Source organism: Anomaloglossus baeobatrachus, chromosome 5 (assembly GCF_048569485.1).
Source record: "Anomaloglossus baeobatrachus isolate aAnoBae1 chromosome 5, aAnoBae1.hap1, whole genome shotgun sequence".
Lineage (NCBI taxonomy): Eukaryota > Metazoa > Chordata > Amphibia > Anura > Aromobatidae > Anomaloglossus > Anomaloglossus baeobatrachus.
The window spans coordinates 417,447,235-417,474,908 of NC_134357.1; the positions used below are offsets into that span (position 1 = coordinate 417,447,235).

Consider the following 27,674-nt stretch of genomic DNA (forward strand, 5'->3'; position numbering starts at 1 on the left):
AGCTTACAATAGAATTGTTGGTGTGCGAGAGGTACAGTATAAGCAATGTGCTGTACTGGTTATCAATAAGTACAATCTGTATCCACAAATGCAAACTGATAGATATGCTGTATAGTATATACTGTACAATGGTATACTGTATATAGCATACAGTACATATGGACAGAAAGTTACCTCCAGAGCGGGTCAGAGGGTGGTGAAAGGACAGAACCAGAAGTGTGCACGGTGAGGATTTGCTCTTATTGCAAATCATTGCTCTTAAACCAAGTTACAAATGTGTAAAAAGCTTTGCTTGTCTTGCAAAACACTCTCAAACCAAGTTACTCTTAATCCAAGGTTCCACTGTATATAGAATATTGAAAAAAAAAAAAAAAAAAATGTATTCTACAGCCTGAACCTGGAAAATAGTATAAAAGTTTACATTTCATAGCATATGTATTACTTTTTTACACTTCCAAATACTACTGTGAGCTTTCCGTTCATCCAAAAAAAATAATGAAATTGTTTTATCCAGAAATAGCATAAAATCACAATGAAAGGACAGAAGCAAAAATGTATGAAGTCCACAGTTGGTGCCTGTCATTACGGGCTTTTTCATGTATGAGATTTAATTTATGCCCCAACTGCACCCAACAGATTAGAAGGGCTTTTTCCACAGATATTTAGCTTCAGTTAGCGTCTTTCAGGCTCATTGATTCCATGAAAAGGTAGCAATGGTCATCAGTAAATGGTCTACAACCTTGCAGCCATTGGATGGGTGTTGGTGATCTCTTTTTTCCGGGCCACATATTACAAGGCTAAGAGGATTCTGCTGCAGCCAGTTGTTGTACAGCCATATTCAAGACAGTGAGGAGGTGACGAAATACGATCTAGTAGTAGACATTTTGTTTTCTAGGTTTAGTGTTGCTTTAAAAGATGTTCATAGTTGTGGCTGGTAAAAAAGGGAACAGGATAGGTTATAATTTACCAATTGATGGGTGTCACACTGCTGGGATCAATGCAAGATTGGGAATTTTATTCCCATTGACAAGATAAGATGGCACTGCAGATCGGATGCTCAAATGTTGCTCCATCTATTTCTAATGGGGCTAACAGAAAAAGCTGACGGTAACAATTGGCAGCCCTGTAGGAAATGAATGGAGCACAGGTTTCATAGCCGCATAAACACTTGATAACGTGAGATCCCAGAGAATTGATACTCACCCAAGAAAAGTTGTCACCTATCCTGCAGATAGGTAATAAGACATGGGTGAGCACTAAAATGCGAGTCGAGTTGGTCAGACGCTCTGAAAGTCCTCAACTCAAGAAATGATTATTATGGAAGTCAAGGATTGGGCAGTTCGGCTCTCCACCCACATACAGCCATCCATCAACAGAGAATTTCCGGAGGAGGAAATTTGTTTTTCCTTTTTTTTTTGACCCATTACATCCAAAAAAGTTATTGTTATCCAGCGGAAGAGCCATTCAGACAGGCAAATGGCTCACAGTGGGGTGCCGGCTCAGTCCATGCAGTGAAGGGTTTTACGGACGACACATACTTGGCCGAGCACTTGAGCAACCAAATGCTCAATTGAGTATCAAGCAGACTCGCTCATCACTCGTAATAAGTTGTGTTCTCCAGATAACCCCTTTAATAATGCATGCTTTTGGGGACAGATTCAAATTGTAACTCTAGAGGCGCTCTCTGGCCAACTCAGGAGAGTCAGGATGCCTCCCATACACATTAGACTATTGTCTGATCCCACTGATATCACTGAGCTCAGTTAACTTTAATGTGTATGATGGCCTATAAGGATTGTCTGAAGAAGGCAACCCTTTCTATGGGTATATGGATGCCATAATTCATAAACACCTTCTACTGGCTACAGTTGCTAACAAAGAGCATAGATATTTGACTGCTTAATATGCGATAATAATTCAAAGGTATGTATAGCCAGCCACAAAAATAGTGGTTACTCTCAGGGTTTGCTCACACCGGCCTATAACACGAGCAAGTGCCATCTGATGTTTTGTCAGATAGCACTCAGCCCAATGGGGAATGCTGATTAGTGTTTTTTTCTAACGCCAATTCAACCCCCCAAAAAACGCTGCATGCTGTGATATGTACTGTAGTATATCGGATGGTGCAAACCAATTATAATAGGTGCATACAACATATTGGACTGCACTCTGATGTCCTTTCAGTGCACTCTGATATACGCCGCCGACCCAGTCAAGGAATAAGATAGAGAATTGAACTTCTCCATACCTGTGCTCCAATTCTGGAATGTGAGAGACGCTGATCGCACTGAATAACACTTGGCACAAACACAGAGCAGAGTTTGAGCAGAGTGTCAATTTGATGATCGGGCTGATTCTCTGCGAGAATATAAGTTAGTGCGCGCGTACCCTCATACTGTGAATGCATCAGCACGTGCGCAAGCTCAACCTCTTTCATTTTCATGACTGGTACGGGTACCAGCGATTTGACACTCATCACCTATCCGAACAATGATTTTACCATAAAAAGGTCAGTACAGACAAGAATCAGTCACCCACCATCACGAATAAAGGTCCATTATCTAAATACGATCACAAATGTTTTAAACGCAGACAAAATTAATGTAAAAAAAAAAAAAATTAAAAAGGCAATGTTTCTTTAAAAGAGAAATGAAGGTAAATACGATTAGTTAAACACTAATTTAGCTGCAGAACAATGCAGTAAAAAGTCCTGAGCATGGAAGATGTAAATCACTCGAGGAGCTTATGAAGCAACACCCAACCACTCCTTCATTTTTCACATCTAAATTAAATCTATTCATTAATAATTAGTTTAGCACACACGGGGAAGTCACCAGGAGTTTATTCCATTCAGCCAGAAATCAAACAGAAAGGTGGGGTGGAAAATGGAAGTACAGAAAAAATTCCGGAAAAAAGGAATGCACCAACCCTGGGCTCAGCCTAACGAGCAACAAAAAAGGGCACTGAAAGTACAAAAGGGCGCAGGGGCAAACACAGCTACACCCCCCCAGCACATCAGCATCAATATAATACAGAATAGGAAGATTATAATAGCTACAATAGTATAATATACTCATGGTCTGATGAAGCGTGTTACCTTGTATACGCGAAACGCGCGTTACCCTTCCTAGGGGGGTCTCCAGACCTCTGTCCTCTGCATTGCTGGCCCTTTATGTTGTCACTCTCTGGTAATTAGGCTGTGTTGGTTATGTTTTTGTGCTGACTATTTACTGATGTTCGCATTACTCTGTCACTTTATCTACTTGTGCAGCCTTCTATGTATGTTACCATGTACAAACAGTAATCTTTGTAAACTTTACTGTGCCAGCAAATTTTCATGCTTTTTTACCTTCTCCACGGTACTTTTTTGTATTTAAACTATTTAACTATTTAATAAATACACGTAATATTTTGCATATTATCCACTTTGTCCTCCTGTTTTTGAATAGTATAATATACGCGAATGTACAACCAACAGCTATAAAAGTACATACAATAGTATAATATATGCCAGTGTACAAACAAACTGCTATCTATAAGTGTACATAGTATAGTGTAATATGCACGAATGTACAACCAAAAAACTGCTATAAGTGTATATGTATGGAAATGTACACAAAAATCAGATTTTAAGAATGTAAACTACATAGCGTAAAAGTCTTACAATGTCAATTCTTCATGCACAATTCACTGCAGATCAGCAATTCAAAGAGTGTCTGCAGCTTCTACAGGTGCCCTAAAGCTGGCCATAAACATGTGGATGCTGTCGGCTGACAGTTAGGCTGTGCGCACGTTGCGTTTTGTCATGCGTTATGCAGCGTTTTAAACTGCCGCGTAAATGCATGCGTTCTGCATCTCCAGCAAAGTCTATGCGCACGTTGCGTATTGAAGCGTAGCGTTTTGGATGCCAAATTTTTTACAAAATCGATGTGTTCTAAAAAAAGCAACATGTCACTACTTCTGTGCGTTTTGGATGATTTTCGCACTGTCTATGGTACAGCAAGCATCCAGAACGCATCCATTCTGCATTCAAAATGCATCCAAAACGCACCATTTTGGCTGCGTTTTGTAACGCACATGCAGTGACAAAACGCTGCAGAATATTTGTCACGGCAGAACGCAACGTGCGCACATACCCTTCTCCAAATTCCCCTCAAAGCAACTTACTTCAGGAGGCCCCGTACACATGTGACTTTGATTTAACATGACTGAGGGTCTTAAGAGTATGTTCACACTAATTACATTCTGGGGGGTTTTGAGCAGGTACTCATATGTCTTTTTGTTTGTTTGGTATTTTTTCAGACCAAATCAGTTGCAAGGAGGAAAACCCCACCACAACGTCTGCTTTTGATGTACAAGCTACATAGGATTAGAATGATTTCTTTTTTTATGGTCTACTATGTAGGAAAATATTTTAAGAAAAAAAAAGTTGCTGCGTTTTTGCCACTATTTTGGTGCAGCTTTTGGTCCTAAACTGCATGTATGACCTTCCTGAGCAAAGTCTATGAGAAATCTGAAAGGCTGTGTGCACGTTGCTTCTTTTTTGCCTGCAGTTTTGGTTGCAGAAAAAAGAAGCAGCAGCATGTCACTTCTTTTCTGCGTTTTCCCTCCGTTTAGCCATTGACACTGTTTAAAAAAAAAAAAACAAAAAAAAACAAAAGAAAGAAAAAACGCAGGTAAAGACGCACCAAAATGCTGCAACAATGCACAGATAACGTGGCAAAAATCGCATGCGTTTTTTTATGCATTTTTCAGCCAGAGGTGCGTTTTTCGCTGGAGAAACAAAACTGCAGTGTGTGCACATACCCTAATGGTGTCGGGAGTATTTATTTTTGCATACAAGAAAAACAGATGTCACACTGATCATAAATAATGACAATCAAAATAAGATTGATAAATTAAAAAAAATTCTCACACAATAAAATCAGACGCCTATTGTTGGCAGTATCAGGGGCCAAAACTGCTGACTGCCGTTAATTAACTATTTTGTGCAAATCCCAGCTCATCATTAGTTCCCAATGATCGGGGTTGGACTCTCTGAATGATTGCAGTCGATATCATGCCCTCTTGTCTGTAGAAATAATCCATAAAATCAATGGGGCCGGCGTATTTTCCAGCATAATATCCAAACACTACAGGCAACGGGATTTACTTGTGAAATATCTTAATATTAGAGCATATCGTCGCTGTACACCATTAAGACGCACCCTAGGGCACTACCCGATTAACATTCACGCACACGTATCGGTTGTGGAAGCTTTAAACTTTCTGCCAAAGGTTAAATGAGCTGAAAAATCTAACATTAAATACTTTATCGGCGTCCTATTATACAAAAAGAAAGCTGGAACCATCCGGCAGATAACGCACCAGGTCCCCCCCACTTTACGGCTACTGTAAAAGCTCAGACGCTACATTATCATTAGCAGTCTTCCACAGCCACCAATTACACCAAAGTCTGTCATCAACGTCTGATTATAAGGCGGATGACGGATGCTAATTATGGAGAGTAAAAAAGCATTCACAGTATAAAAGTGTGTGCGCAGCTTATCAGCCTTACCTCTGCTCATTAACGGAAAAAAGAAAACTTCGGGTCCGGTACGAAATATCAATATATCATTCTAAACCCACCAATAAAAGATTCTCCACTCCTAAAACTACCCTCAGGCAACGTTTCGGAGGACTTTTTAACCATTTCAATTATTTTTAAAAAGTTGAAATGGATGAACAGAGGCTCATATACAAACATAAGTAACAGTTATAGAAGATACAATAATTAAAGCAAAGCTATAGACAACCCTGGTCGTAAGAGCTTACAATCTACAATGGAGTGAACTGGAGGTTACACAAGTTTCAAGTGCTCATTCACAACGACGGTCCGCCATCTCCAAAAAATGGGGGAGCTGCATGAACCAGTCATCAACTAATCTTTGTAATGTTTTGGGTACAGTGGAGTTTGAGGGAGAATTAATGTACTGAGAAACAGTGGAGGGGATATATATGAATTGACTTTGATTAGGGAGGGTGATAGGCCACCCTAAAAATGTGTTTTAAGGAGCATTTGAAGCTGTGCAAGTTGTGAATCGTACTGGTTTCTTGGGGTAGAGCATTCCAAAGGATTGGTGCAGCTTGAGAGAAGTCTTGGAGCCGAGATTGGGATGTTCGGATTAGTGTGGATGTTAGTCGAAAGTTGTTTGCAGAGCGTAGGGTATGGGTAGGGTGATCGATAGAGATGGGGGTGGAGATGTAGGGGCTGCCATGCTGTGAAAAGCTTTTTGGATGAGAGCAAGCAATTTAAATTGGATCCTATAATTATGGGCAGCCAGTGCAAAGACTGGCACTCAGCAGAAGCGTCGGAATAATGACTAGCCAGATAAGTGACCCTGGCTGCAGCATTAAGGATGGACTGGAGAGGGGAAAGTCTAGTTAAGGGGAGGCCAATTAATAGAGAGTTAGGCTATGTGCGCACGTTGCGTACAAGCCCTGCAGAAATTTCTGCAGCGATCTGAAGAGCACATGTGCGCTTTAGATCGCTGCAGAAATGTCCGTAGTGAGCGCCGATTCCATGCGCTCTGCCTGCAGCTCCTGCCATAGACAGAGCAGGAGCTGCCGGCAAAGCGCAGGAAAGAAGTGACATGTCACTTCTTTTTGCGCAGCGCTTCGGCAGTAGCCGAAGCGCTGCGCTCTTAAACGCCACGTGCGCACGGCCCCTGCACAATCTCCATAGACTGTGCAGGGGCCGCAGGACGCATGCAGTTACGCTGCGCTGCAAAGCGCAGCGTAACTGCATGTTTTTACGCAACGTGCGCACATAGCCTTACAGTAATCAAGACGGGAGTGAATCAGGGCCACGGTGAGTGTTTTTGTTGTTTCCATGGTGAGAAAGGGGCAGATTCTAGAGATGTTCTTCAGGTGCAGGCGACAATAGCAAGCGAGTGATTGTATAAAGGTCGGTGTCAAGCAAAACAACCAGACAGCAAGCCTGCGGCCTAGGTGTTATTGTGGTACTGCATACAGAGAGAGATGTCAGGTTTAGGGAGGTTAGTAGACTGAGGGAGTAGAAGTTGTTCAGTTTTGGAAAGGTTAAGTTTCACATAGAACAGACATTATGTTTGAAACTGCAGACAGCCAGTCCCTGGTGTTCTGTAGTACAGCGGGGTGAGGGTCAGAGGATGAGGTGTATAGTTGTGTGTCGTCAGCATGAAGATGGTACTGGAAGCCATATTTGCTGATGGTCTGTCCAACTGGGGCAGTGTAGAGAGAATAGAAAAGGGCCAAGGACTGAACCTTGAGGGGCCCTAATAGTGAGAGGAAGAGATTATGTGGAGCCAGAAAATGATACTCTGAAAGAGCAGTCAAAGATGGGAAGAAAGTGGTGTCCTTTAGGCCAATTGAGTGAAGCATAGAGAGTGGTCAACAGCATCAAAGGCTGCAGAGAGGTCAAGAAGAATAGGAAGTGAATAGTCACCATTACGCTTTGCTGTCATAAGGTCACTTGGTTTTCTAAAGTGCGAGCTTTCCTCCATAGGCATTCGGCACTCCTAGGGCATCGCTGGAGACATCTAGTTTGGGATGTAAGCCAGGGCTGTATTATTCTGTGTTTGGAGGTTCTAAGGGTGAGGGGCCCTACCTGTCCAAGGTGCTTCGGAGAGTGTCCTTGTAGTGATTTACAGCCAGATTCGGACACGACAAGGAAGAGATTGGGTACAGTGATGAGTGTAGAGAGTTCGTAAGTGTATGAGGGTCAATAGCTTGTAGAGACACACACACACACACACACACACACACACACGTTTAAAAAGGAGTTTTCCCATCTCCAATATCCTATCCCAATATGTAGTAGGTGGTATAATAGCAACTATCCCCAATTAGATATGTAGTATAATGCTATTGATTAGCTGTGTTTCTTACCTTGTGTGCAGGGCATTGCAGTAGCTTAGGTATCCATGGTTATGACCAACTAACTGTCCCTAGCTGAGTGGTCAAATCCATGGATACAAGCTGCAATACTCTGCACATGAGGTAAGAGAAATAGCTAATCAGGAGAACTATACTACATTTCTAATTGGAGGTATTTTCTAATAAAACACTACGGCAATATTCAGCCCAATAAACAGCAAAGAAACATAAAACAAACCGTTAAAATAAATAAACTTTAGGCAAATAAACTTATGTTTCCTCTTATATTTCATCCTTTGCTGCATTTACCCAAGGAGAATGTGTGGACGCCAATCATTACCAAACCAGCTGGACATATGGGTGGCCGCTGTGGCTCCTTTACATGAATGAGGTCAACCATAACCGGCTGAATGCGTGAATCTCACCCGGTCGATTTCAGATTTCTTAGGCTAGACGACTGTTGCTAAATCGCAGATGGTAAGAAACGCCCAATACGCCCTACAAATCCTGAGGCGAGCCTACAGAATGAAATGGAGTGAAAGCGTATGTTGAGTGCAGCGTGTTTTCTCCCTACGTTTGTACATAGTAATTATGCCAGCAGTTGTTTTGACTGATAAGAGATTAGAGGCAGCCTCTCACTTTAGAGTAGTAGTAAAAATAGACAAGATAATGCGCTTTGTGATTAGTAACCCAAGGCAGAAAAAAAAAGCAGAAAAACAGACAGGACCAATGATTCACATGGCCATAAATCCCCACAAGCAGCCTGTTCTCCCGCACTGGTGACTGAAGGCAACCTATTCTGTGTTCATATTGATTATTTCCCTACCACACTGCACACTAAATAAACTTGACACTCCCAATGTAATATGTAAGAAGGAAAGTCCACCACATGCAATTTTTTTCCCTTTGCCTTAGGGCTCAATCATACATGGTGCTGTCTGGATTAAACACAGACGCGGAAAATCGGCCAAATTCAGAGTGAATGAAAAATCTATTAGGCCATGTTTCCAGGTGCGAAAATGCAGGTTTTTTTCCCACTTCCTCTATGTCCACACCAAAATACGCAATAGCAATCCCCTCGGATTGCTTTTTTGCTCATTTTTTTATACATTTTTTGGTGCAGTGGTTAGTACTGTTACATAGCTCCCAATCATCCCAGATTCAGTGGGACTGTCCCAATTTGAGGGCTCAGTCCCGCTGTCCCGGCACATCAGGGGTTTGTCCCGATATCCTCCTCTCACTCTCTTTTCTGACTCTGTAGATCCTCCTCGGGAGGAGAGGCAAGCATCTCACTACATGAGTGTAAACTAATTACTGTATTTTTCAGTTTATAAGACGCTCCCCAAACTTGGAGGCGGAAAGGTGGAAAAAATAATTTTTAATGCTAAAACGAGGGTCCGTCTTATATTCTAGTGTATAACAGAGAGAGACAGACGGGCTTTTCATACCGCGCCAATGACCACTGATAAAAGTTGTGAGATTAAGGTCTCTTTATTCCAGGTCTACGCGTTTCAGGAGTCTCTGCTCCCTTCCTCAGGGCAAAAACAGGCACAAGGAACATCAAATCTCAAGAGATTTGATGTGCCCTGAGGAAGGGAGCAGAGACTCCTGAAACGCGTAGACCTGGAATAAAGAGACATTAATCTCACAACTTTCATCAGTGGTCATTGGCGCGGTATGAAAAGCCCGTCTCTATCTCTCTCTGTTATCTGCCTGTGGGGTGCTGCTGCCGTTTGACCTGGATTTCATGCATTTATAGGAGTTGTGACTTGCACAACTCTTTTTGGTGAGTAGTTCCACTCTTATTTGACCCTATACATATTGGGGTAAGACCCTATTTTTGCGCTTTTTTCCCACAGTTCTCTCATCTTCTTATATTCTAGTGTGTCTTAATCCTAATGTTTGCCAGGGGGGAGCGGCTCAGGAGGCAGGGTCAGCGATGATGCAGGCTCAGAGGAGGGGGTGTTGGGTCTCATGATAGTCAGTGGACAGAGTCCGCGATAACATAGGCATAGCATAGCCTGATGTCTGTCCCCATATGCCTGTTATGATGCTCCACTAAGCACCGTCTGATGCCTATTCTTGAATGTCTGTTCTGGTGCACTAAGCACAGCACAGCCTGATGTCTGTCCCTATATGCTTGGTATGATGCACCTCTAAGTGTAATATTGCTCTTATGGCCGCTGTCTCCCCTGATGAGTGTTACGAAACGCGCCGGGAGGTCCAGGAGCTTCTCATTGAGGTTAGTTGGTTGCCACATATGAGGGTATGCCCCCCCCTTGGATATATGGCGGTAACACGAATTGTTTTTTTCAATGCTTCTTGTGCATTTTAATGGAATTTCCTATGGTTATCAATGCTATGTTTGTCAGTATTCACTAGGAGCTTTAGTTATGATATAGATACCATTATCATCCTCCATTTTTCAGAATATGACACCTTGACATTTTGCGAGTCATTAACTCCTGCACCATAGGTCGTGCGTTATGTGTAAGCTGTTCATTTGGCAATTCCTGGAAGGGTACCAATTCAATTATTGTATAGCCTTTTTTTGGGCTGGAATAAAATACTTTAAGGCTCTGTGCGCACGCTGCGGATTTACCGCGGATTTTCCATGGATCTGCTGCAGAAAATGTGTCTAACATTGCTGCAGTCGTTCCCCAGCATATCCTATGGGTTTGAAAAAATGCTGTGCACACACTGCGTTTTTTCATACCCGCGGATTTTCCTCTGCGGAATGAGCATGTCACTTCTTTTCCGCAGGTACCTGCGTTTTTTGCCATAGATAATGGTAAAAACCGCGGGGACTAATGTGCGGTTTTACCGCGGTTTTTACCGTGCATGCGGGATTCTTTCAGAGGGTCCGCTTTTTTCTTAAGAAAAAGGCACTTTCTAGTGCGCACATAGCCTAAAGCAGGATGGTCCTTCCAGATTACTCACAATATACATTTACTCTGCCATATTTCTAATTTGTGCTTCAAATTAAGCCTATTGTGAATTGCTGGTAGGAGATTTAGTAGTCCCTTATTAACTATATTTGGGGACATTTCTCCTTTGTGAATTCGCTCAGTGAGACATCGACTGTTTCTATATACAGTCTTTTAATTGTGTATTCAGTGTGCTCATTTTTTTTTAAATGAAATAATGTATATATTTTTTCGCACACACTTATTGGTATTACCTGAAAAGGTTTCCACTAAAAAAAAAAAACAAAAAAAACTTTTTTTTTTTTTTTTTTTTTTTAAGAGCTCAATAAAAACCACCAAAACAGCAGGTACACAACCTAATATTTGAACCCAGCCGTAACGTATTACCTCCGGCAGGCCCACGTAGGAATACCACACACGGTTCCTTGAGTGCATAATCATATCCAACTCCTTTCAAGCAACAAAATTACCATAATATATTGGCTTCATACGCGCCAATACATTCCTCAAAAAGACAGGTAGAAATGTCATTAAAAGGAAGCCGTAAACTGAGCTGAACCTGCATTAAAATCCATGGACTGACTTTAGATCCCCTGCCCGGCCGCACTCTGTACCCATAAACGTCATATTACTCAGATATCAAAAACAGAAAAATGACCCTCTGAGCTGATAACTACATTACAATGTATTGTTAATTGGATTTTTTTATATTTCAGAATGGGAGCGCAGTTATTGGTGACATATGGGTGTAGATCCAACATGGGTCAGATAACTGATAACCAAGTCTACGTTCCCTCGATGAGCTTTTGGTTCTGAGAGTTTTCGGTGCATCAAAAACCAGCGTCTTACAGTTCCAGCTTAACCTGCTTTCACACTACGTTTTTTTAACATGCGTCATGAACGTTTTTTTGCTGTAAAAGTGGATCCTGTTTTTACAAAGAAAACCGCATACAAACGCATGTGTTATTTTGCGGGATCCTGCCACTTGAAGTTTATGGGCGGGCATTGAAGTCATGTGATTGGGAGTGAGGGGAACTGAACGTGACACTGGGAGCCAGCATCTGACAGCTGCAGACGCTGGTGACCAAGGTAAACATCGGGTAACTAAGCGAAGTGCTTTGCCTGGATACCCGATATTTACCTTGGTTACGAGCGTCCGTAGCTGCTAGGAGCCGGGCTGCCTGCTCCCTGCACACGTAACCAAGGTAAACATCGGGTAACTAAGCGAAGCGCTTTGCTTGGTTACCCGATATTTACCTTGGTTACGAGCGTCTGCCGCTCTCAGGCGGGGGAGAGAGAGACTGATCACACTAGGCTGGTTTCTGGGCATGCTCAGTAGAGCAAGCAGGATCCTGTCTATCAGCATGCCAGCGTTCGCGTGCAGTATAGTCAGGATCCAGTGAAAAATAGTATTTGGACGCAGCTCAAAAACACTACAAGTAGAGTTTTTGAAAAAGTTAAAAAAACTGCAAGTCGCTGGATGCTCACTATAACGCACACAAACGCAGGGGAACGCATGTTGACGCGAGTCCATTGCAAATGCATTGAAATGAAAACGCATTTGCACTGGATCCGTTTTTGCGTTAAAAAAAACCGTCCATGACGGACGTTAAAAAAACGTAGTGTGAAAGCAGCCTTAGTAGATGGGATTTATAGAAGTCTCCGTCCCACTGCGCTTTTTTTTACCCAGTATGAACTGACCTGTAGAGCGTTTTTCAGATCCCCAACAATGCAATTTCTCTTGCGCGTACTCGGAGTTTTCAGTACATATTTTCCCAATAGACTTGCATTACATACGGAAAATCAGCAGATAAAAACACACCGAGCCAGAAACGCATCAAAAACGCATGTAATCCACATCTAAGTAGGTCAAAATTTTGTCAAAGCCAATACCAGAAGGTTTTAAAAACAAAGTTTTATTTAAAGCATGACATACCAAACAAGGACAAAAAAATGCAGTGTCAAAAATGAGATAAAGACACAAACAAACGCAAAGTCAATAAAAAACACCTTAACCTCCGAGAGCCCTGCTTTGTTAGGCCATGTTCCCACCATTAGCTATTGGTGAGCTTTTGATTTTGCAGAATTTTTGCACCTTTTCTGTAAATTAACAGAAAAGGTGCAAAAATTCTGCAACATCAAAGACTCACCAATAGCTCATGGTGGGAACATGGCCTAACAAAGCAGGGCTCTCGGAGAACACCTTACCCCATGGTGTCTCACTTCGAGGACCCTGTCAATCAGCTTTTATTGCAGAACTACCCGGAAAGTGAAGTGAATGGACGGCTCTTGTAATCATGGCGGCAGCAGCTCCTCCATGGGAAAAGTTGCTTTTTGTGTTGGCTCTCCAAAAAGCCACCATACACATTAGATGAAAGTTGGCCAAAACTGTACAGATAGGCCCTCCATCTGATGAGTAGGTGGACCTCCTAACCCTCCCTCGACAGAAGCAAGAGTCAAAAGTATCAACACCCGATGCTTTTATTTTTAGAGGTGTAAAGCCGCTGAGAGGGGTGTCCAAGAGCATTTTTCTCCATTTGGCTTAGCAGAGTGCTCGGGTGTATGGGGGGGGGGGGGGGAGGGTTGGGAGTCGAAAGAACTGCCTGCTGAACGAAGAGTTGGCCAACAGTTACCCCATGTGTATGGCCATGTTTAGGGAAGGTCACCAATGTTTGATTCCTAGGAGTCTGACTTTGGGACCCCACCTAGTCAACATATAATGAAGGGGCAGGTGCTCTAAGCCTTTATTGTGCTCATCTGTGGGGGTCCCAACCTTTGGAACCCCAATAATCAAACATTAAGGCTACACAGCAAGTTTGATTGCTGCTTGTTGTTTGACAATTGTTCGCCTGGTGTTGCTGTAACATTGCAGCCCAATACAAGCGAACGAGGTTGCAAAAAATCTGATAAAGTTGGACTTCTGGTGACTACCCGCAAAGTCAGAATGCGACCACGTTCACTTGTATTGAGCTGCGATGTGGCAGCAAACTTTGGCGTTGAGGCCAAAGTTTCAGTGTAGCCCTAGCCTAATGATCTAACCTAAGGATACGCCATCAATGTTGGCACAATTTCACACACAAAGGATTTACTGCAGAAAAATTTCATATCAAATCCACAGAAATCTACAACCCTGTACCACACGGTCTGGATTTGCGTCTGCAGATCGGAAGTGATGCGCCAAATCAAAAAAAGCATTACGCTCCTCTCACCGATCACTGATGCCATGTCACGTCACCACTGAGACCAGGAAATAGAGGTGCAGGGAACCAGTGCGGAGGGGACAGGAGCTTGGTAAGTAAGGTAAGTGACCATGTTCACATAGGTTGGAAAACATGCGCTCTGTATTCAGCCAACAACATGAAACAAAGCCATGTTCAGTGCAGAAATTATTGTGGATTTGGTCACGGATTTCCCCCTACTATTATTATTTTGGCTTCCCCCATTAAAGCCTACAGGAAAAATAAAAACAAAATCAACCACTCTCATCAGTATGCAACAGAAGCGGGGGAAATTGTAGCTTTTTTTTCCTTCTATAAATCCAGATTAGATCGATAGTTGTTGCAGAAACACTTTCTGGGCAGGTTGCTAGATACTTATTTTAACAGGGACCCCAAATCCGCAGATTAAGCCGTCATGGCATTTTGTGTTTTTTTGTGGGGTGTTTCTGCAGCGGCAAAATAAAAAATGCACAGAAAAACGCCAATGAGAGCAGAAGATCCAAATGTGAACCTAAAAGTCTGTCCCCATTATACTGGGATATTCATTAGATTCGCCCCCAGTGTCTGACAGGAGGGGTCTGACTGTTAGAACACTGAAGCTGTAAAGAATAGCCTACTAAATTATCCAGTATGTAAAAGGATAGCCACAACTGATCCACCACACGACCGTCCTCTGCTGTGGGAACCTGTGCAGCTTGGGGCTTGAAGAACCTGCTATCGAGCGCTCCTGGCGGCGTCAGCGCGGGGTCACACAGGGTGTTATTCACAGTGACACATGTTCCTTGTATCACACACGATTCCCCCCTTCATAAACGTGCGTTACAACCACGCAGTCCTATCTGACTTGTCTTGTGAATCCTCCTGACAGTCCTACACAAGATAGACGTGCTGCACAATGATTGAGCAAAACCCAGCACACTAGCTGAATTCTGCAGGGGCCCTGCACCCAACTGCTGTAGGGAGCCTCTGCTCCACACTCTACCCAGCCCCGGCGGCTGCAGGGCCCTCCCCAAACTACCCAGCCCCGGCCGCTGCAGGGCCCTCCCCAAACTACCCAGCCCCGGCCGCTGCAGGGCCCTCCCCACTCTACCCAGCCCCGGCCGCTGCAGGACCCTCCCCACTCTACCCAGCCCCGGCCGCTGCAGGGCCCTCCCCACTCTACCCAGCCCCGGCCGCTGCAGGACCCTCCCCACTCTACCCAGCCCCGGCCGCTGCAGGGCCCTCCCCACTCTACCCAGCCCCGGCCGCTGCAGGGCCCTCCCCACTCTACCCAGCCCCGGCCGCTGCAGGGCCCTCCCCACTCTACCCAGCCCCGGCCGCTGCAGGGCCCTCCCCACTCTACCCAGCCCCGGCCGCTGCAGGGCCCTCCCCACTCTACCCAGCCCCGGCCGCTGCAGGGCCCTCCCCACTCTACCCAGCCCCGGCCGCTGCAGGGCCCTCCCCACTCTACCCAGCCCCGGCCGCTGCAGGGCCCTCCCCACTCTACCCAGCCCCGGCCGCTGCAGGGCCCTCCCCACTCTACCCAGCCCCGGCCGCTGCAGGGCCCTCCCCACTCTACCCAGCCCCGGCCGCTGCAGGGCCCTCCCCACTCTACCCAGCCCCGGCCGCTGCAGGGCCCTCCCCACTCTACCCAGCCCCGGCCGCTGCAGGGCCCTCCCCACTCTACCCAGCCCCGGCCGCTGCAGGGCCCTCCCCACTCTACCCAGCCCCGGCCGCTGCCGGACCCTCTACCCCACACTCTATCCAGCCCCGGCCGCTGCCGGACCCTCTACCCCACACTCTACCCAGCCCCGGCCGCTGCCGGACCCTCTACCCCACACTCTACCCAGCCCCGGCCGCTGCCGGACCCTCTACCACACACTCTACCCAGCCCCGGCCGCTGCCGGACCCTCTACCCCACACTCTACCCAGCCCCGGCCGCTGCCGGACCCTCTACCACACACTCTACCCAGCCCCAGCCGCTGCCAGACCCTCTACCCCACACTCTACCCAGCCCCGGCCGCTGCCAGACCCTCTACCCCACACTCTACCCAGCCCCGGCCGCTGCCGGACCCTCTACCACACACTCTACCCAGCCCCAGCCGCTGCCAGACCCTCTACCCCACACTCTACCCAGCCCCGGCCCCTGCCAGACCCTCTACCCCACACTCTACCCAGCCCCGGCCGCTGCCGGACCCTCTACCACACACTCTACCCAGCCCCAGCCGCTGCCAGACCCTCTACCCCACACTCTACCCAGCCCCGGCCGCTGCCAGACCCTCTACCCCACACTCTACCCAGCCCCGGCCGCTGCCGGACCCTCTACCACACACTCTACCCAGCCCCAGCCGCTGCCAGACCCTCTACCCCACACTCTACCCAGCCCCGGCCGCTGCGGGACCCTCTACCCCACACTCTACCCAGCCCCGGCCGCTGCAGTGCTCTGGGCGTAGGATTTACAATACCAAATAATAAGCACCAGCACATGCATATAAGAATGCAGACGAGCCACATCACCACTGTGCCGTGTCTACTTACACACTACACCCACAATCTGAATTCCAACGTGTTCATAAAACTGCTAATTTTTACCAGTTTTAAAACAACTTCAATAAATGATATCACTTACTAAATCGTTCCACCATCGCGGGTGCCATTACTTGTGTATTGCAAAATGAGAACAAGCCTTCCATGCGATTGATAAAACCTCTACACTATGACCTAGCCAGCAGCACAGGTGACATGGCCGAGGTCTGTGTGCCCCTGCTACACCGCAGAGGATGGAAGTGATGGGGCCGTATTGTGACCCGCAAAGTACAGAGACCAGTCCCAAAAAGCTTGAAGCGGCTGGATGTATTAGGACACACTTGTCATGGTACCGTCCAGGTTACAGCTCAGCGCCATTCACCTGCGCCCTGCTGTGATGAGGCGGTGGTATACGGCCGGAGTGACTACCAAAGTCGCTGTGTGGCCCCAGACGAGGAGTAACAACCCTCATATACAATCCGACACTTCTATACTGCGCTGAGAGCCAGCACCACGGTCCTCCCAAATCTCAGGGACCCAGGACATCCGCCCTGCAGCAGGGTTAGGTATAGTCCATGCAGAGAGTACAGGCGCAGCACTGAGCACATCCCCAGGTCACTGAGTACACCGCTATGTACAGTATATACAGGCGGCAGATGAGGAAGTGCCAATATCAATGACATAATGGCAATGTACACAGTAATGATCAGCATCTGCTCCAATACACACATTCTAGCGGCATCTGTTCTGTTACATGTACCCACTACCCTGTGTACTACGCTGTATACATCATGTACCCATCCACTATACATGTATCCACTAGAGAGAGCAGCATGTTCTCCCATACACACTACTATACGGTACTATAAACACACACGTGTACACCCCTGCCGCCAGAGTACACACAAATACATGTACCCCTCTGCCCCCAGTGTACGCACATACATACACATATCCCCCTGCCCCCAGTGTACGCACATACATACACACATCCCCCTGCCCCAGTGTACGCACATACACATATCCCCCTGCCCCAGTGTACGCACATACACATATCCCCCTGCCCCAGTGTACGCACATACATACACATATCCCCCTGCCCCAGTGTACGCACATACATACACATATCCCCCTGCCCCAGTGTACGCACATACATACACATATCCCCCTGCCCCAGTGTACGCACATACATACACATATCCCCCTGCCCCAGTGTACGCACATACATACACATATCCCCCTGCCCCAGTGTACGCACATACATACACATATCCCCCTGCCCCAGTGTACGCACATACATACACATATCCCCCTGCCCCAGTGTACGCACATACATACACATATCCCCCTGCCCCAGTGTACGCACATACATACACATATCCCCCTGCCCCAGTGTACGCACATACATACACATATCCCCCTGCCCCAGTGTACGCACATACATACACATATCCCCCTGCCCCAGTGTACGCACATACATACACATATACCCCTGCCCCAGTGTACGCACATACATACACATATACCCCTGCCCCAGTGTACGCACATACATACACATATACCCCTGCCCCAGTGTACGCACATACATACATACATACATACATACATGTACCCCTTGCCCCTGTATACACACATACATGTACCGCCTGCCTCAGTATACACACACAGGTACACATCATCACGTACCCATCCACTGTGCATTTATCCGCTAGAGATCAGTATGTGCTCTCATACACACTGTTATATACACATACGTGTACCCCCAGTATACGCACATACATACGTGTACCCCCTGCCCTCCAGTATACACACATACATACATGTACCCCCCCTGTCCCACTATACACACATACTGTACCCGCAGCCTCAGTATACACAAACATACATATACCCCCTGCCCTCCAGTGTACACACATACATACATGTACCCATTGCCCCAGTATACATACACATACTGTACCCGCAGCCTAAGTCTACACACATAGATACATATACCCCTTGCCCCCAGTATACACACATACATATGCTCCAGTATATACATACACACACACACACACACACACACACACCCCTTGCCCCCAGTATACACATACTGCACCCGCAGCCTTAGTATACACATAAAATACATACATACATACATACATACATACATACATCCCCTGCTCCAGTATACACACATACTGTACCCGCAGCCTTAGTATACACATACATACATCCCCTGCTCCAGTATACACACACATGTACCCGTTGCTCCAATACACACAGAACACATGGACAGAGCAGTGTGCCGGGCTCTGCAGTATACGGCGCATTACCGGGGGATGCGCGGCTCCCGCAGCACCTCACTCCCCGGCTCCTCTCACCTGCAGCCGCCGCCTCCTGCACGTCCCTCCTGGCAGTGTCCTCAGCCTCTTCCCCAGGCCGGCTCCCTCTGCAGTGCTGGGAACCGGCCCTGGCGATATGACTGCCGCCCCGGGGCCTCCCCACGTCCCAGCCCGCTGCCACTGCTTGCCAGCCCCGGCCTCCTATCTCCGGATCTCTCCTCCAGACACTCCAGAACCGACAGCCGCACCGAACCGCCGCCAACCGGGACCGGTGACCACGCCCACTGGCACATTACATATTCACGAGGGTGACACGTGGACACGCCCCTCTTATCACCTAATACTGAGATGTGCAGTGTGTATGTATACACGGGTGTGTATGTACACTATATATACACATTGTGCATGGACATATATTATATAATGTATACATCACATATACAGGGGCTGGCTGGCACATTTTAGCCTGGGGGGCAATCATAAGGCAGTGGCTCTCAAGTTGCGCGGCCCACCTTTGGCCTGTATATCTCTGGCTGCTGCATTAAAGCAGCAGTGGTAACAGGCTTTATGAACAGGCTGGTACATATATATGGGAACAGAACCAAGATGACTACAGAGATACGGGAACTGCAAAGAGCTTATTACAGAGATATGGAAGCAGAACCGAGCTTACTACAGAGATATGGGAGCAGAACCGAGCTTACTACAGAGATAAGGGAGCAGAACTGAGCTTACTACAGAGATATGGGAGCAGAACTGAGCTTACTACAGAGATAAGGGAGCAGAACTGAGCTTACTACAGAGATATGGGAGCAGAACCAAGCTTACTACAGAGATATGGGAGCAGAAACCAAGCTTACTACAGAGATAAGGGAGCAGAACCAAGCTTACTACAGAGATAAGGGAGCAGAACCAAGCTTACTACAGAGATAAGGGAGCAGAACCAAGCTTACTACAGAGATAAGGGAGCAGAACCAAGCTTACTACAGAGATATGGGAGCAGAACTAAGCTTACTACAGAGATAAGGGAGCAGAACCAAGCTTACTACAGAGATAAGGGAGCAGAACCAAGCTTACTACAGAGATAAGGGAGCAGAACCAAGCTTACTACAGAGATATGGGAGCAGAACTAAGCTTACTACAGAGATAAGGGAGCAGAACCAAGCTTACTACAGAGATAAGGGAGCAGAACTGAGCTTACTACAGAGATATGGGAGCAGAACCAAGCTTACTACAGAGATAAGGGAGCAGAACCGAGCTTACTACAGAGATAAGGGAGCAGAACCGAGCTTACTACAGAGATAAGGGAGCAGAACCCAGCTTACTACAGAGATAAGGGAGCAGAACCTAGCTTACTACAGAGATATGGGAGCAGAACTGAGCTTACTACAGAGATAAGGGAGCAGAACCGAGCTTACTACAGAGATATGGGAGCAGAACCAAGCTTACTACAGAGATAAGGGAGCAGAACCGAGCTTACTACAGAGATAAGGGAGGAGAACTGAGCTTACAACAGAGATAAGGGAGGAGAACTGAGCTTACTACAGAGATATGGGAGCAGAACTGAGCTTACTACAGAGATAAGGGAGGAGAACTGAGCTTACTACAGAGATATGGGAGCAGAACTGAGCTTACTACAGAGATAAGGGAGCAGAACCAAGCTTACTACAGAGATAAGGGAGCAGAACCGAGCTTACTACAGAGATATGGGAGCAGAACCAAGCTTACTACAGAGATAAGGGAGCAGAACCAAGCTTACTACAAAGATAAGGGAGCAGAACCAAGCTTACTACAGAGATAAGGGAGGAGAACCGAGCTTACTACAGAGATAAGGGAGCATAACCAAGCTTACTACAGAGATAAGGGAGGAGAACCGAGCTTAATACAGAGATATGGGAGCAGAACAGAGCTTACTACAGAAATATGGGAGCAGAACCAAGCTTACTACAGAGATAAGGGAGCAGAACCAAGCTTACTACAGAGATAAGGGAGGAGAACGGAGCTTACTACAGAGATAAGGGAGGAGAACCGAGCTTACTACAGAGATAAGGGAGGAGAACCGAGCTTACTACAGAGATAAGGGAGCAGAACCAAGCTTACTACAGAGATAAGGGAGGAGAACTGAGCTTACTACAGAGATAAGGGAGGAGAACTGAGCTTACTACAGAGATATGGGAGCAGAACTGAGCTTACTACAGAGATAAGGGAGGAGAACTGAGCTTACTACAGAGATAAGGGAGCAGAACTGAGCTTACTACAGAGATAAGGGAGCAGAACCAAGCTTACTACAGAGATAAGGGAGGAGAACGGAGCTTACTACAGAGATAAGGGAGGAGAACCGAGCTTACTACAGAGATAAGGGAGGAGAACCGAGCTTACTACAGAGATAAGGGAGCAGAACCAAGCTTACTACAGAGATAAGGGAGGAGAACTGAGCTTACTACAGAGATAAGGGAGGAGAACTGAGCTTACTACAGAGATATGGGAGCAGAACTGAGCTTACTACAGAGATAAGGGAGGAGAACTGAGCTTACTACAGAGATATGGGAGCAGAACTGAGCTTACTACAGAGATAAGGGAGCAGAACCAAGCTTACTATAGAGATAAGGGAGCAGAACCAAGCTTACTACAGAGATAAGGGAGCAGAACCAAGCTTACTACAGAGATATGGGAGCAGAACCAAGCTTACTACAGAGATAAGGGAGCAGAACCAAGCTTACTACAAAGATAAGGGAGCAGAACCAAGCTTACTACAGAGATAAGGGAGCAGAACCAAGCTTACTACAAAGATAAGGGAGCAGAACCGAGCTTACTACAGAGATAAGGGAGGAGAACCGAGCTTACTACAGAGATAAGGGAGCATAACCAAGCTTACTACAGAGATAAGGGAGGAGAACCGAGCTTAATACAGAGATATGGGAGCAGAACAGAGCTTACTACAGAAATATGGGAGCAGAACCAAGCTTACTACAGAGATAAGGGAGCAGAACTGAGCTTACTACAGAGATAAGGGAGCAGAACCAAGCTTACTACAGAGATAAGGGAGGAGAACGGAGCTTACTACAGAGATAAGGGAGGAGAACGGAGCTTACTACAGAGATAAGGGAGGAGAACCGAGCTTACTACAGAGATAAGGGAGCAGAACCAAGCTTACTACAGAGATAAGGGAGGAGAACTGAGCTTACTACAGAGATAAGGGAGGAGAACTGAGCTTACTACAGAGATATGGGAGCAGAACTGAGCTTACTACAGAGATAAGGGAGGAGAACTGAGCTTACTACAGAGATATGGGAGCAGAACTGAGCTTACTACAGAGATAAGGGAGCAGAACCAAGCTTACTACAGAGATAAGGGAGCAGAACCAAGCTTACTACAGAGATAAGGGAGCAGAACCAAGCTTACTACAGAGATATGGGAGCAGAACCAAGCTTACTACAGAGATAAGGGAGCAGAACCAAGCTTACTACAAAGATAAGGGAGCAGAACCAAGCTTACTACAGAGATAAGGGAGCAGAACCGAGCTTACTACAGAGATAAGGGAGGAGAACCGAGCTTACTACAGAGATAAGGGAGCAGAACCAAGGTTACTACAGAGATAAGGGAGGAGAACCGAGCTTACTACAGAGATAAGGGAGGAGAACTGAGCTTACTACAGAGATATGGGAGCAGAACTGAGCTTACTACAGAGATAAGGGAGCAGAACCGAGCTTACTACAGAGATAAGGGAGCAGAACCGAGCTTACTGCAGAGATATGGGAGCAGAACCGAGCTTAATACAGAGATATGGGAGCAGAACCGAGCTTACTACAGAGATATGGGAGCAGAACCGCGCTTACTACAGAGATATGGGAGCAGAACCGAGCTTACTACAGAGATATGAAAGCAGAACCGAGCTTACCGCAGAGATATGGGAGCAGAACTGAGCTTACCACAGAGATAAGGTAGCAGAACCGAGCTTACTACAGAGATATGGACGCAGAACCAAGCTTACTACAGAGATAAGGGAGCAGAACCAAGCTTACTACAGAGATAAGGGAGGAGAACCGAGCTTACTACAGAGATAAGGGAGCAGAACCAAGCTTACTACAGAGATAAGGGAGCAGAACCAAGCTTACTACAGAGATAAGGGAGCAGAACCGAGCTTACTACAGAGATAAGGGAGCAGAACCAAGCTTACTACAGAGATAAGGGAGCAGAACCAAGCTTACTACAGAGATAAGGGAGCAGAACCGGGCTTACTACAGAGATAAGGGAGCAGAACCAAGCTTACTACAGAGATAAGGGAGCAGAACCAAGCTTACTACAGAGATAAGGGAGCAGAACCAAGCTTACTACAGAGATAAGGGAGCAGAACCGAGCTTACTACAGAGATAAGGGAGGAGAACCGAGCTTACTACAGAGATAAGGGAGCAGAACCAAGCTTAATACAGAGATATGGGAGCAGAACCGAGCTTACTACAGAGATAAGGGAGCAGAACACAGCTTACTACAGAGATAAGGGAGCGGAACCGAGCTTACTACAGAGATATGGGAGCAGAACCGAGCTTACTACAGAGATATGGGAGCAGAACTGAGCTTACTACAGAGATATGGGAGCAGAACCAAGCTTACTATAGAGATATGGGAGCAGAACCGAGCTTAATACAGAGATATGGGAGCAGAACCAAGCTTACTACAGAGATATGGGAGCAGAACTGAGCTTACTACAGAGATATGAGAGCAGAACCGAGCCTACTACAGAGATATGGAAGTAGAACCGAGCTTACTACAGAGATATGGGAGCAGAACCGAGCTTACTACAGAGATATGGGAGCAGAACTGAGCTTACTACAGAGATATGGGAGCAGAACCGAGCTTACTACAGAGATATGGGAGCAGAACCGAGCTTAATACAGAGATATGGGAGCAGAACAGAGCTTACTACAGAGATATGGGAGCAGAACTGAGCTTACTACAGAGATAAGGGAGCAGAACCGAGCTTACTACAGAGATATGGGAGCAGAACCAAGCTTAATACAGAGATATGGGAGCAGAACCGAGCCTACTACAGAGATATGGAAGCAGAACCGAGTTTACTACAGAGATAAGGGAGCAGAACACAGCTTACTGTAGAGATAAGGGAGCAGAACACATCTTACTACAGAGATATGGGAGCAGAACCGAGCTTACTACAGAGATATGGGAGCAGAACCGAGCTTAATACAGAGATATGGGAGCAGAACAGAGCTTACTACAGAGATATGGGAGCAGAACTGAGCTTACTACAGAGATAAGGGAGCAGAACACAGCTTACTGTAGAGATAAGGGAGCAGAACACAGCTTACTACAGAGATATGGGAGCAGAACCGAGCTTACTACAGAGATATGGGAGCAGAACCGAGCTTAATACAGAGATATGGGAGCAGAACAGAGCTTACTACAGAGATATGGGAGCAGAACTGAGCTTACTACAGAGATAAGGGAGCAGAACCGAGCTTACTACAGAGATATGGGAGCAGAACCAAGCTTAATACAGAGATATGGGAGCAGAACCGAGCCTACTACAGAGATATGGAAGCAGAACCGAGTTTACTACAGAGATAAGGGAGCAGAACACAGCTTACTGTAGAGATAAGGGAGCAGAGCACAGCTTACTACAGAGATATGGGAGCAGAACCGAGCTTACTACAGAGATATGGGAGCAGAACTGAGCTTACTACAGAGATAAGGGAGCAGAACCGAGCTTACTACAGAGATAAGGGAGCAGAACCAAGCTTACTACAGAGATATGGGAGCAGAACCAAGCTTACTACAGAGATAAGGGAGCAGAACCAAGCTTACTACAGAGATAAGGGAGCAGAACCGAGCTTACTACAGAGATAAGGGAGGAGAACCGAGCTTACTACAGAGATAAGGGAGCAGAACCAAGCTTACTACAGAGATAAGGGAGGAGAACCGAGCTTACTACAGAGATAAGGGAGGAGAACTGAGCTTACTACAGAGATATGGGAGCAGAACTGAGCTTACTACAGAGATAAGGGAGCAGAACCGAGCTTACTACAGAGATAAGGGAGCAGAACCGAGCTTACTGCAGAGATATGGGAGCAGAACCGAGCTTAATACAGAGATATGGGAGCAGAACCGAGCTTACTACAGAGATATGGGAGCAGAACCGCGCTTACTACAGAGATATGGGAGCAGAACGGAGCTTACTACAGAGATATGAAAGCAGAACCGAGCTTACTGCAGAGATATGGGAGCAGAACTGAGCTTACCACAGAGATAAGGTAGCAGAACCGAGCTTACTACAGAGATATGGACGCAGAACCAAGCTTACTACAGAGATAAGGGAGCAGAACCAAGCTTACTACAGAGATAAGGGAGCAGAACCAAGCTTACTACAGAGATAAGGGAGGAGAACCGAGCTTACTACAGAGATAAGGGAGCAGAACCAAGCTTACTACAGAGATAAGGGAGCAGAACCAAGCTTACTACAGAGATAAGGGAGCAGAACCAAGCTTACTACAGAGATAAGGGAGCAGAACCGAGCTTACTACAGAGATAAGGGAGCAGAACCAAGCTTACTACAGAAATAAGGGAGCAGAACCAAGCTTACTACAGAGATAAGGGAGCAGAACCAAGCTTACTACAGAGATAAGGGAGCAGAACCGAGCTTATTACAGAGATAAGGGAGCAGAACCAAGCTTACTACAGAGATAAGGGAGCAGAACCAAGCTTACTACAGAGATAAGGGAGCAGAACCAAGCTTACTACAGAGATAAGGGAGCAGAACCGAGCTTACTACAGAGATAAGGGAGGAGAACCGAGCTTACTACAGAGATAAGGGAGCAGAACCAAGCTTAATACAGAGATATGGGAGCAGAACCGAGCTTACTACAGAGCTAAGGGAGCAGAACACAGCTTACTACAGAGATAAGGGAGCGGAACCGAGCTTACTACAGAGATATGGGAGCAGAACCGAGCTTACTACAGAGATATGGGAGCAGAACTGAGCTTACTACAGAGATATGGGAGCAGAACCAAGCTTACTATAGAGATATGGGAGCAGAACCGAGCTTAATACAGAGATATGGGAGCAGAACCAAGCTTACTACAGAGATATGGGAGCAGAACTGAGCTTACTACAGAGATATGAGAGCAGAACCGAGCCTACTACAGAGATATGGAAGTAGAACCGAGCTTACTACAGAGATATGGGAGCAGAACCGAGCTTACTACAGAGATATGGGAGCAGAACTGAGCTTACTACAGAGATATGGGAGCAGAACCGAGCTTACTACAGAGATATGGGAGCAGAACCGAGCTTAATACAGAGATATGGGAGCAGAACAGAGCTTACTACAGAGATATGGGAGCAGAACTGAGCTTACTACAGAGATAAGGGAGCAGAACCGAGCTTACTACAGAGATATGGGAGCAGAACCAAGCTTAATACAGAGATATGGGAGCAGAACCGAGCCTACTACAGAGATATGGAAGCATAACCGAGTTTACTACAGAGATAAGGGAGCAGAACACAGCTTACTGCAGAGATAAGGGAGCAGAACACAGCTTACTACAGAGATATGGGAGCAGAACCGAGCTTACTACAGAGATATGGGAGCAGAACTGAGCTTACTACAGAGATAAGGGAGCAGAACCGAGCTTACTACAGAGATATGGGAGCAGAACCGAGCTTAATACAGAGATATGGGAGCAGAACCGAGCTTAATACAGAGATATGGGAGCAGAACAGAGCTTACTACAGAGATATGGGAGCAGAACTGAGCTTACTACAGAGATAAGGGAGCAGAACCGAGCTTGCTACAGAGATATGGGAGCAGAACCGAGCTTAATACAGAGATATGGGAGCAGAACCGAGCCTACTACAGAGATATGGAAGCAGAACCGAGTTTACTACAGAGATAAGGGAGCAGAACACAGCTTACTGCAGAGATAAGGGAGCAGAACACAGCTTACTACAGAGATATGGGAGCAGAACCGAGCTTACTACAGAGATAAAGAAGAAAAATAGCAAAATACCTAATGTACAACCCCTCAGGTAAATAATCAATTAGTAGCAACCGGGGCGAAAAAACAAGGAAAAGGCTAAAACATAACCTTTAATAGGTATACATTAAGAAGTGATATCACGCACTATAAAAACAAAAATTAAAATTGGACTGGCGGGCCTCAAATAAGCTGAAAGCGCCCCCCTCCAGTACAAAAGGCACATCAAAACAAGTATGCCTTATTCAACATACCGAGATTAGACTCAGTAGTCAAAAACACCCCACAGCACACAAAAAGGAAGGATTTTACCACCCCAGTGCAGGTGCATAGCTTCCAAATAAAAGGGACACTACATAAATAGTCTTGACCAGACCCTTTCAGGCATCCAGAATGCCACACTTAGGCACTTCTATTCTGGATCCAAAATACAAAAGGAAAAGGAATGGTCTTACCGTGACTCTATAAGCATAACGGCATCACAAGAAACTGGAGCTTAACAGTGGTGACCAATAAATGGACATAATAGATACCACCAAATGCTCAATGGACCTACGGCTCAGCATCCTCCCAGCAACTTCAGCTGGAAGACACACGCCACCCACAGTCATCCAGTGGTACTGCAGATCCCAAGATAACCCAGCCAAGTAGATGATCGGAGCATGCACCCACCGGTGCCGCTGGCATCGACTCCTCTCCCATCACCAGCACCATCCACGGCAGGAACACGGCGTCGCCTGGCGATTGGAGTAGAAGTCGCTGGAGCGGACTCCGGTGGTGACGTAACAGTTTCCTAAGTGTGGGAAGGTGTTATG

At 46.2% G+C, this 27,674-nt stretch overlaps 1 protein-coding gene across 3 annotated transcripts in view; it reads right to left on the reverse strand.

Annotated features, from left to right (window-relative positions):
• Nucleotides 1-19,141, reverse strand: part of TANC2 (tetratricopeptide repeat, ankyrin repeat and coiled-coil containing 2) — a 615,727-nt gene extending 596,586 nt beyond the window's left edge. For all 3 annotated transcript variants that reach the window (XM_075350282.1, XM_075350280.1, XM_075350278.1), the window contains exon 1: nucleotides 18,910-19,141. The gene's annotated coding sequence lies outside the window, so the exon portion shown is untranslated. The remainder of the gene's footprint in view (nucleotides 1-18,909) is intronic.
• Between the last annotated feature and the right edge of the window lie 8,533 nt (nucleotides 19,142-27,674).